The sequence below is a fragment of the Podarcis raffonei genome, chromosome 6, assembly GCF_027172205.1.
Source record: "Podarcis raffonei isolate rPodRaf1 chromosome 6, rPodRaf1.pri, whole genome shotgun sequence".
Taxonomy (NCBI): Eukaryota; Metazoa; Chordata; class Lepidosauria; order Squamata; family Lacertidae; genus Podarcis; species Podarcis raffonei.
This window is the reverse complement of record NC_070607.1, coordinates 55,161,815-55,174,010: the sequence shown is the minus strand read 5'-3', so window position 1 is coordinate 55,174,010 and position 12,196 is coordinate 55,161,815. Positions and strand designations below refer to the sequence as shown.

Sequence of the window (12,196 nt, the reverse complement as noted above, 5' to 3'; positions counted from 1 at the left end):
ACAACTTGCATACTTGAATTTAAAAAGCCCAGATCTTGTGTCCCCATTGATTTAGCTGTGTTGCACAAATGGGAAGACTAATCTGGAATGTCACAGCTGGGGTCTATGGGAGAATGGTGCTTTCCTTGAGGAAGCCAATGTCCTTAGTGGTGCTTCTGTACAACTAGATAATAAGAGATTAGAGGAAATCTAAAGCTACTAACAGGCACATCCTTAGATGCTGTTAGAGCTGCCAACAGGCCAGTCCTTAGAAGCAGTTGCAGTAATGATTCCGTTTGCCTAAGGAGGGTTGTTCTGTTGTTCAGGAGAGCTAGGATCAAGTTGCTCTGAGAACGTAAACCAGGTCCCTTGTGGCTTTCTCCCTGTCTCAGGCAGCCTCTCATCTTTCTTCTAAAGAGCACATTTGACTTCCTAATGAAGCACAGTAGGGCTCTCTGTCTTCAGCACCCTTCATCTGGCTTCTTGATTCCCCATTTCAGCAGGAGAGGGAGTGTAGGCACAGACAGACAATAATTCACTCGCAGGCTAGGAATAGACGTGAGAAATGGCTTTACCTTTGATGGCTCATCTCTGCCTTCCATTCCTTCTGCACCTTGCTAAACTAAAAGTCCTTTTGTTACTTCTGATGTTTCTTTTTTCTTTCCTTCATTTCTCTGGCATATGGTTCCTTCCCTTTTTTATCAAAAGCATCCTGAAGATCTCAAAGAGAAGCTCTCTCACCGGATTTCCCATTTTGAGATAGGCCAACATTGCCTACAGGTAAAGTTTTTATCCACTGGGGCCAGGCAGGAGATAAGAATATACCCCATGGAAGGAATAATACAAAGCTCTACTTTTCAGAGAACGGGGGTGGGGGTGGGGGGAAGCTTCCTCTGGTACAGTAGAGAATTGCACAAAACAGGTATTGGTATAACTGCTGTATGTGCATACGCTAGACTGAATCCCTTGTGCCAGTTTAAGTTACAGATGAATTAACCAGTATGAGAGAACGAGAGAGTTATGCTTCCCCATGGTTAAACGGTTTAAAAAATAATGAGAATTATTGCTGCTGCTGCTGCTGTTGTTATTGCTACCTGGCTTTTCATAGACAAGCTTTTTATCTGAGCATGCTGGTTTGCTTTTCAGATATGGATAATTTCTACATGTGTAAAACCAGCACCTTTGGGACAAATCTGACAGGAGGATCTGACATTACCATGCAGCCAAACGTAACATCTGTAAACTACTGGCTTAGATAAGAGCCCCATTATTCAGGTGCCATACAGATGTGGTAATGAAAGCAGTCTTACTCTGTTAAGAGCCATTTTTGAGAGATGACTCTGCAAATCTAACAGCATGTGGCTACATGCTCATTCACACTTGGCTTTTTCAGGTCCAAGCCCAAATGTTGTGTGTGAAACAGGTTTTAAAAATAGCTGTGTTGTGCTTCATTGCTGTTCCTCTCCAATCACCACAAACAACACTGCAATTGTAACATTTCCATCAATTTCTCAGTATGCAAAGCTTTTTCTCCTGCAGTTCAGTTGACTTTCATTAGCTAGCAGAAGGGAACAGAGGAAATAAATAGACTCATACAGTACAATCTATATTTTTTGACTTAAAAGTAAGCTTCCTTAAGTTCAGTGGAACCTACTCCCAGGTAAATGGGCATAGGATTGCAGTCCTTGTATATCTTTCTCCCAACATTTTTTTAAAATCAGAAATGGGTACGAGATTCTATGAGTTCAAGGAAGGAATGGCAGAATCCCCACTCCTGGCACAACATTTTTATCTGCTCAAAATGGTTGCGCAAGCTGCTTTTCCACTAATGGAAGAAAATATACTGGAGGGGCAAATTCTCCTTCTTGTAACAATCAGGATAAATATGCATAATATTCCACGCCATGTTTAGTTTGGGCCTATTCCTTCTTTGCACAAGTTCTCTTCTTCACATGTGAGCAAATTTTGCACCCACTTCATGTTCATGTGCAATTAATTATATTGTGATAGTATGCCGTACAACCTCACAGCTCTAACCCAGAGCCAAAGTAGGGAATTTAAATGGCAGACTGGCTCAGTCACTGGTACAACTATGCTACTGCCATCTACACAGGGACCAAAGCAACATCACACATTGGCTCAAGACTTTTTGCTGCCTGATGAGAATCCGAAATGGTGCACATGCACACACCCCTAAGGCCATCTCTGTTAAAGGTTTGCTGCACCATTCAGAAACCAATTCCTGCCTTCATCTCAATATGTTGCCTGAAGTAGGTGGTTTCACTGTGCTTCAAGGCAGGACTGGTGCTGGATATGCCATAATGGGACCTTCCCATCCCATCTCATGTCTGCTTTCTTGAGTCCTCTGTGGCCTGTTGTTGTGCCATATTGTAGAAGCAGCTGGAAGCTTTTGGCCGTTTGCTCTGTGCTTCCCATAGTCCCTTCCACCTTCAAACAAGAGATGCACTCAGCTAGTTGCCTGTTTCAGATACCCTTCCCCACTTCCTGGGAAAATGCAGACGCTACGCTATTTGTGTCCTTAATTAGAATCACAGAATAATTGGGCCCTCTGCAGTTGCTTGCTCAGAAAGCAAATCGTTGTGAAAGGCTGTGTCATTGTGCAGGTGGCATCAGAAACCCATTCCACCAAAACAATCCACCTTTTGTTTGCTAATTTCCAGCCCTTCAGGCATCCTCCGGAACTCTTTCCAGGGAAAGGGCATGGTCTCTGACATGAAGGGCTCAATTTTTCTGGCAAGCTGCAAGGAGCTTTGTGGAAGATGCTGTTTGTAAGGCCGGGAAAAGGGACTTGCTACTTTCCCAAGATCCCAGCCCTGCTGTTAATATAGACAGGGTCCAGTTCTGGAGATTTGTGGCATGTAGAGCTATTTGTGTCACTGAACGCAAAAACCCTGCCAGGCTATCATGCTTGCATTTTGCATCCACTTGGCATTGGCGAGGGAGGCTGGGCAAAGTGCAGGCAATGACGAGTTGAGGCTGTGTTTCTGCAAGTCCCTCTCATTTTAAAATCTCTTATTTCATTGGAAAGTGCATTTTCTCTGATGTGCTGATTGGTGTGTTGGCCATTTTCCCCATGCCCACCTCTGGTATACAGCCCTGGAGGGTAGGCCAATTCTCAGTGTGGTCCTTGGGCAAAAAAAAGAAGAAAGCTAAATCGGGTGTAAAAGAAGGAATTGCAGAGAGCGTTTTTGTCAAGTCCTCTTTTGTCATGCAGATGTGAAAAGCTGCACCTGTTGAAATTCCCCTGTACTGTATAAACCTACTAAAAGTACAGAATCTTGTCCTCCTTTTCTTACCTGAAGCACAATCTAGCATTTGAATTGGATGTGCAGACTAAGCCCATGTAGAAAGATGAGGATCATGATGGCTGGCTATGCTTCAATGTATGTGTTACTGGTCCCATCCTTTGAATGCTGTGCATCTAGCTAGGGCTGGGTGATATATCAACATACCATCCAAAACTAGTTTGAAGTCCATATCGTGATATCGGTTTCATATTTTTTGACCTGGTAATATATCGTAAATCATGGTGTGTGTGTGTGTGTGTGTGTGTGTGTGTGCGCGTGTTATGCAGAAATCACAATGTGGGAAAATCCGTGAAGCCAGCCAGTGTTTCTCTCAATTCCTGCAGCCCCATTAACTCTGCCAGCTCAGCTTTCCCCTGCCTCCTGCAGGGGGCAGTGAATTGCAAGCACAGGCACTGGCAAAAATCACAGTGCAGGAAAAACCATGAAGCCAACCAATGCTTCTACCTAGCTCTATCCTTATTTCAGACATTGTGATATATTGGTATCACAATGTTTAGTTGGTGATATCTCACAATATTAAAAACCAGATATCGCCCAGCCCCACATCTAGCAAAAGATGAGAAGGGAGGGTCTATGGCTATATGCACGCAGGGTACCTGCACCTGCTTTCAGGAAACTGGCAAGACCATAGTTCCCAATTCTGTCTTTGAACATGTATGATTTTTATGTCCTGGGTATCATGTCTATTAAATTTTATTTAAATGCTTTTCAATGACTATATGTTTCAGTCAGGAACTCTGCTTTTTGTGTACTTGAAACTGTTCTTTTTGGCAATAGGGTGTTATTTTCTACAATTTTATCTATGTACCTAGAGCAGGCTTCCTCAACCTCAGCCCTCCAGAAGTTTTTGGCCTACAACTCCCATGATCCCTAGCTAACAGGACCAGTGGTCAGGGATGCTGGGAATTGTAGTCTCAACACATCTGGAGGGCAGAGGTTGAGGAAGCCTGACCTAGAGAGCCCTAACACTATTTTTGCCTATTATCTGTTACCTGTATCTACATCTTTACAGTAATGCAATCATCCTTAAAGCAGTAACATTATCAACAGCTATCAATGCCCCCCCATTTCTTAATTTAAAAAGGCATCACTGACCATTGGGCATGCTGGCTGAGGCTCATGGGAGTTGAGCTCTACAACATCTGGAGGACCACAGGCTCCCCATTCCTAATATGAGAAAAGGTGCCAACATTGTGGGCAAGCAGGGTGTTATGACACATGGAACTAGATTGCTGTTAAGAATGAGCTAAAGAACATCAAGGGCCAACAGTCACTGTTCCACAGGGGGTAGGGGGACTATGTGCAATAGGCTGGAATTCAGTTCAGATTGCAAATAGTTTCACTGCCTCTTGGTCTATTCACATCTGTCTCTTTCAGAAAAAGAAATTATTCCCTTGCCATCTGCCCCCATGTGTAGTAAATCAATAGCTACCCTTAACGTACAACAGAATCCAAGTGCCAGCGATTCAGAATCCTTTTACGATTAAATCCATCCTGGCTCTCTGAGCAGTTTCATCAGTACTAGCAACCTATTAATCACTGCTTCATTTTGAGGAAGCAAGGCCAAGGGAAAGTTGCTGAAGAGGATCTGATCATGGCTTGACCAGCCGTGGCAGGTGCTTGCAGAAAAAAGTGAGCCCAGTTTAGAAAAGGAAGGCACCATCATGCCTGAGCACAGTTCAGCCTTACAGTTACCGCCCGACCTCAGTAGATCATATTATTCCCAAAATAATAAGATTATTCACAACCTAGCTATCTGCACATCACTTCTGCTTTTAATCCCTTGTGCAAAACTTCCTGAGCCATGCTCCAAGCTGTAGGGGCATTGAGGTTTAAGATGCTTATTTTCCTCAAACTTTGCACCATATCAAACAAGGTTTAGGAACCTCAAGCTGTGTGGCCCTTGGGACTCTCCCTAGGCCATGCCCCCTTCACAGGCCATACCGCCTTCCCAAGCTCACCAGTCCCACTCAGACCACAGTTCAGGCTGGATGTAGATAATTGGTCCAACTCATTCCCTGCTTGTGCACCGCTAACACTGAAATTCACATTGTTAATCAACAGTGTCAGAAACCTCCTGTGCCTGCTTGTGAAGAAACCTGCGCTAACCCCTATGTTTCCTTAGCTTTTAGCTGTCACATATTTTCCCTGCAGAACCTATTTCTGTGGGCACCAGAGAGGACTGCTGATGCACCACAGTATTGTATACTGCTCATTGTTGTTCTTTTATTAAATGGGATGAGAAATAGAAGGAGGAAGAAGGCTAAGCATCCCCTGACATCAGTCTGCTGTCAGAGACTTTGGGAGAGCTGCTGTAGAAATGTTTGAATTAGCATTTCCACAGAGGACACAAAAGCCAAGGAGCCGCAGTGTGAGCAAGCAAGGCTCTCCTTAATCCAGTTATCAAAGTACTTGCAGCTACAATTTGCAAGGGGAGGTGTGACGGCAGCAGATACTGAGGAAAAAGAATTCATCTGTGGCTGCTGGCGCAGAAGGGATATATATTTAGGCAACCGTTTGGAGAAGGCCAGCCATTTTTATAATACAGGTTATATAAGAAACTTGGGTGCTTCTTAACAGGAGATACCTAAAATCAATTACTGAAATAACTGCAGGTATATGAAGCACTAATAACGAACAGTAAACCAAGTATTTTGCTGGATGTGGCATAAATGCAGCTTATCTGAGATTGAGGAAACTAAAGGGAAATTGTGGTATAGCCATTCTTGGAGAGGGTCAGAAATGAAATATGTAAACTACCTACGGCATAACTGCCATACCTAGCAGACCAGGGCATCAATCTAAGAGAGAGAAGATGGTTCTGAAATCCATGGCAGGATCTTCCACATCAGCTCCACATTTGTTCAATCAAAGCCCCATGCAGAAAAGAGTAAGCATATGAGTAAGTCAAGAATGGGAGCCACAGTAGTGCTCACCAATTTGTTTGATAGAAATAATCCATTTATGCCCCAAAGAGTCCTAGTTTGAATAGCCAGTGTTTTAATTGCTGTTAACAAATAGGAAACAATGCCCCCATCTCCCATCCACCAGGATGTCTTCTGAAGGCTGTTGCATGAAGTAAAATTAAACATTAATATGGAATGGAGTGTCTGAATTATGTGAGGCAGAGCCTTGGCCAATGTAGAGATATTTGCAGAGTGCATCAAGGCAATAACAAGTGTTACTACTAAAAATGGGTGAACTCCTGTTGCTCTGTCCCAGCTTCTGCTAACCTAGCAGTTCAAAAGCACACCAGTCCAAGTAGATAAAGAGGTACTGCTGCAGCGGGGAGGTAAACAACGTTTCTGTGCACTCTGGCTTCCGTCACTGTGTTCTGTTGTGCCAGAATGGCCACATGACCCACAAAGCTGTCTGTGGACAAATGCCAGCTCCCTTGGCCTGAAAGCGGAGCGGAGCGCTGCACCCCATAGTCTCCTTTGACTGGACTTCACCGTCCAGGAGTCCTTTACCTTTACTACAAAAAAACCTATCTCTCTCCAGATTTGGTTAGTCCTAGGATTAGGGAGGGCTCCTTCCTGACAGCCACATCCACAGCCACTTAAGATAAATACATTTTAGATGTTTGTTAGTGCATTTATATTTCTACATGCTGAAACAGGCTAACAACTGGGAATTGCCCTCTGAGATCAGATAAGTAATGCCCTAGCTAACCTGTCTGGATAAAGAGAAAGCCGTTTGTTTATTTATTAAAATATTTATACCACGCTATTCATTAAAACTATCAGAACGGTTTCCAGCAGTTATACATAAAACCATACAATAAATGCCATGTGAAAATTTTGCTAGCACTTCTTCCAGTTGTACAGAGAACAAGACCAGCTTACACAGCTGTGCCTTTTTGCTGGTGCACTATGAGAGCTGGACAGCTCCCCTTGTGTTTCTGCTGCACGTAGCCAGACAAGGTAAAAAGGCTGTAGCATCGCTGATGTGAAAAAGGGTAGTTGCCCTTCAGGCATAGGTGCTAATGGTTTCGTGACAGCTCTACTCCCAGCACATACTGTAGGTGGATGCTTCTGAAAGCTGTAACTAGAACCTGTGAGTGTGTGTTATCAATTTGTGGGACAATAGCAGGTGACAGGCTTAGAGCCACAGCCTGGGGATATTATATCTGGAAGTAATTCCCCCAGGGTTGGGCTGTGATAAAGGCTGCTGCCTGGAGCTTAACAATGGCGAACAACAGAGTGCCCTGTTAGAGCCTTAGCCAAATAAAAATCCATGTTCAAGAGAGGCAGGGGAATCTAGACAAGAGATGCTCATGAGTATGAGGCTGACGCAGTGCTGAACTCCAATTGGGGATATCAGTTTACACCAGTTGCTCACGTGAACCCTGGCCAAGACTGTTAATCTCCCTGCCAACGGAGGTGAGAGAGAGTAAAGCCTGCTGATATTTCCTGAACCCTTTGAACTAGAAACAGATTGGGAACCTCTCCATCCTTTGCCTAAAACTGCTTAATGGCAAGCTGGGTTCAAATTAAAACCCAAATAGCATGTTTTCTCCAGTTTCCAATTAAGCCCATCTAGCCAGGTCCTGTTTTATAAACTACTTTTGGAGTTTATTATGAACTGAACTTGTACTAACTCCTCAAAATCTGAAGTGATCCAGATACACAAATGCCTAATTGGAACCCCCAGTATGTGTCGCTTCTGCAGATATATCCTTATGTGTTTATAGATCCTTCTCCATCTAAATCAGGGATGGGGAACCTATGGCTGTCCATATGTTGCCCTATAGTTCCCATCACCTCTGACCATTGGCCCTGATGGCTGGGGTGGATGAGAGTTGGAATCCAACAAAATCTAGCGAACAACAGGTTTCCCATCCTTGATCTAAAGCAAGTGGTGCAGTTGACTGGAACTTGAGATAGGATCTCCTCTCTATCAGCACCCTAGTCCCGAAAGAAATTTAGATTAGCCCCATCCCTGGTGGTTTTTAAGTTGGCAGTAAAATGTTTCTACTGTCTTTGATGAGGCTTTTAATTGTGTTCAGTTTGAATACATTATTTAATTTCTCTGCTCTTTATGTATCTGATCTTTGCTAAAACATGTTTAATAATTTTATTTTTCCCCTCTGTGTGTTTAAACTGCCTTGTTTAGAGCTGAAAAGTGGTTTAGAAATATTCTTAAATAATGAATGTAAATAAATGTCATAATGGAGTTATCTGTCCACAGTAATGCTTCTCCTGTGTTTGACCAAAATGACACAAAAAATGAGCTAGGTTCATCAGCTTTTATGTTAACATCTCAATTACAAAAGGTAACCCTCACTCCCACAGATTCTTGGGCTGAGGACACCTCAAGCAGTTGCACTCAGGTAAGCTGCCTTGTGAGCTGACTGAAAGCCTATTTGCCCCCTTAAATCCATAAATGTCCACTTTTCACAGCCTGATGGAGCTTAGACGGTAGCATTGTGAAGTTTTAGGCAGAAGCAGAATCATCATAGCAAAACACATATTTTCCCCAATTCAGAACTTATGTTTATTTGTATGGAATCAAGGCAGCAGAAAAAGACATACTGCTTGAAAATAAAATGTTGCATTATAATATCACTTATAAAACTTTATAAAACTGTTAGTGGGCTCAGCTAAACAGGTACGAAAATCACCACTTCCCAGAATTTTTTAATTTCATTGTTCAAACCAGGAGGAAGCAGATGGGTTAGAGACACAAGCCTCTGAACAACATTATCATAAAAAATACACATGGGTTGGATGCAAAAAGGACAAGAAGCAACCTGAGTTTCTCTGGAATCCCAGCAGGGGCCCTAGATGACACTGGGCCCAGGCAGGGCTAGTGCTATCATTGGGCCAATTACATAGTCACCTAGGGTGCAGATCTCAGAGAGTCACAGCATTGACCTTTCAGGGGCACAATTTCATATAGATTAGTTTTTGTTCAATCTTATAAGATTGCAAAGTAGCTGGAGATGCTACTAAACTTTGAGACAGAACAAGTTAGAAAAAGGAGAAAGAAACAGCAGTTTGAGTATGAGGTCCAAGAAGAGACGCCACGAGATGCAAAGCCGAAATTCAAAGTATGGTAGGTTTCTACTCTGGCTTAGACATGGCCACACAAGCTGTTGAAGAGAGATTCCGACAGCTACAACAATGGAATTCCCAATTTGGCTATGATATATACAGTATCAACAAAAAAAAAAAATCTATTGAAGATGTACTTAAGGCCTGCAAGAATTTCAAAAAATCATTGATGCACAATGGAAACAACAATATTGATGCTGAAAGTCTGTGAGTGTGAACTTTATAACTCAAAGAATCCGAAGTCCATACCACCACAACAAAAACTGCTGGGTAATGTGCCTAATGTTTCTGTTGCTCTAGGGATCTTTCTCATATTTCCAGTGTCAGTGGCAAGTGGTGAACACAGTTTCTCAAAGCTCAAACTTATAAAAACTGACATACACTGAACAATGGTGCATAGACTAGTTGGCTTGCCAACTATATCAGTTGAACATGCCTAAGCACCAGCCTGAACGAATTGATAAAGGAAAAGGCATGCAAAGTGAGATTTTGATATGCCTGAAATTGAAACTTTTAAGGAACTTAAATTTTAACATCACGGTTCACAAAATTACTCAAGATGATTTGTGTGCTAAAACATTTTCTTTTGTATTTGAGAAAAATAATAACATATTTTTGTATTACTTATTCTTGCAATTTAAAATAAATTTAGCAGTTTCAAGTTTTGTGCTTGTTGTTTTTCTACAAGACATCTCTTTTTGAAAATTGAAGTTAGCAATTTTGGGAGGTATGTGCATGCAAGGGCACAAAATTGCCTGGCACTGGATCCAGGAGTGGTTGAGGTTCTGGGTATCTAAGGCTCCAATCCTTTATACATTTACCCAGGAGTAAGCATCACTGAGGTTTACTTCTGAGTAGACATGCAAGGGATTGCACTGACCATTAATAATTCAGGGAGCTGCGCTGGGTGTACATATACCAATAAAGAGATTAACATTTTGAAGAGTTTCTTAGCAGGAACAAGATGGAATGGAAGGAATGGAAGGCATCACTATCAAAAACTTTGCTCTGTCTGGAAAAGTAGTGTCTTCTAGCAGCAAGTGTGGGCATCTCTTGATGCTCAGAAAACTGAACTGTTTTAAGAGAGTCACTAACCTAAGTAATGGTAAGATGAATCTACATTGACAAAGTTAGTTTTCATTCAAGGCCACTGCAAATGCTACAGCTGTTATAGCATAGTAACCTTGTGTATTTTGCATCAGAAAGCCATCAGAAAGTCCAAATGTGGCTCCCTGGCATATTTCCAAACAACACCTGAGCCTTTTGTTTATAACTTTATTAATATTAAAATGTGATTCCACCCCCATCTCTGAACTACTCCAGCCAAGTGCAGATATAATTTTCCTTTCTCAAATTTGAGCTTATCAGTCTCTTAGGCTGCAATCCTATACACACTTTCCTGAGTAGACCTGCATAAATTTGCTCTGTTGCTGTTTTCTTGTCATGCAGGACTGAAGTAGTGGTGTTTCTTTATGCCTTTTCCCATTGTTGATGTTCAGGTGGGAGGGGTTTTTTATTATATTGGAGCAGAGACAGAAAAGACTGTGCCAATGGATAACTGCGCAGTCTTCCTTGGAAGACTATGCTAGTGGAGATCTGGAAAACACCCTACTAGGCTAATCATTTCCCACTAATCTGTTTCCTCTCCTGCATGGCTGCCTTAGAAACAGCTGGCAGTGTAAAAAGGTATAAAGCTAAAACCAAGGAGACCCAGATAGATTCTGTAGAGCTTATGGATCAGCGCTTATCAGAGACAGAACAGCTGATCTTAAGATGGTGCCAGCTTTGTGTTTATGTTCCCATCAGGGACAGCAAATCACAATTGCAACCAAGATGGTACGCTAAATGTTGTTTGGCGTCTGCGTATTACACTGATAGAGCTTCCAGATCACAGTCACACCATATTTCTATATCATGTGTTGAATATATTCTGGGTTTCAGTTTTATTTGTATAGTGCCATCAATGCCCATGTTGCAGCGTACACAAGAAATATGACATGACACATCTATAACAACTGTGTATAAGAACTCAGCTAGAGACTACCCAGCACCTCTCAGACACAACACATTCATCAACCTCATTCCTAGCCACCAGCTTTTGTATAATAAGTGATGCTTCTCTGTCTACCTGGATAGCATCTAATGAATCCTCTGGGCTTTGCTTATGCTGGGAGGGAGCTATTGAACTGAAGTGGTGAAATAAGAGCCATTGAGGGTAATTTGAACTGTTGGGAGGTGGAAATCACCCAAAACAAAAACCCTGCCATAACCAAAGGTGGATCCTTACACGACGTGGTGCTACCCCTTGTGAGAATGCCTCATGAGTGTCTGTGTCTTTTGTGAGCATGAATGGAATGACGGCAGCACAGCAATTAGAAACAGGACCTTATGCTGTTCTACGGTTCTCAACAATCACCTGATGCCAGCTTGTCTCATGGGAACATTATAGGCCTAACACCCGCACCTTTAGATCAGCCTAGCAGATTGGCTGCCGGCATACTAAAAGCGACGTACAACCCTGCCAAGGCTGGCTCCATCCCAACAAATGTAGACTGATGCCGTGGACCACCTGGCTGATGGAACAGCCTGCTGTAATGTGAGTACAACCCCCCAGATGACACAATAAAGATGCTCTTAAGGGACGGGAGAATCCCTCATGGCCTACCTTTCTGGAGTGGTTGTAGAGACCATCAGATGCTGCCAGATAAGTGAGGTCCCAGTGCCCGTCAGGTTGATAGCAGTCTGGCCTGCCTGGCTCACTTTCAGTTTAGGATGCCAGTTTGCCTGGCAAAGGAACTATACTGGATTCTTCCCTTTCTTTCTCTGCCTGTA

The 12,196-nt window shown here is 42.7% G+C and overlaps 1 protein-coding gene across 1 annotated transcript in view; it reads right to left on the bottom strand.

The window, feature by feature from the left end:
* The window catches only part of PACSIN1 (protein kinase C and casein kinase substrate in neurons 1), a 64,460-nt gene extending 52,264 nt beyond the window's left edge, over positions 1-12,196 (bottom strand). The window contains exon 1 of the mRNA XM_053393043.1: positions 12,030-12,196. The gene's annotated coding sequence lies outside the window, so the exon portion shown is untranslated. The remainder of the gene's footprint in view (positions 1-12,029) is intronic.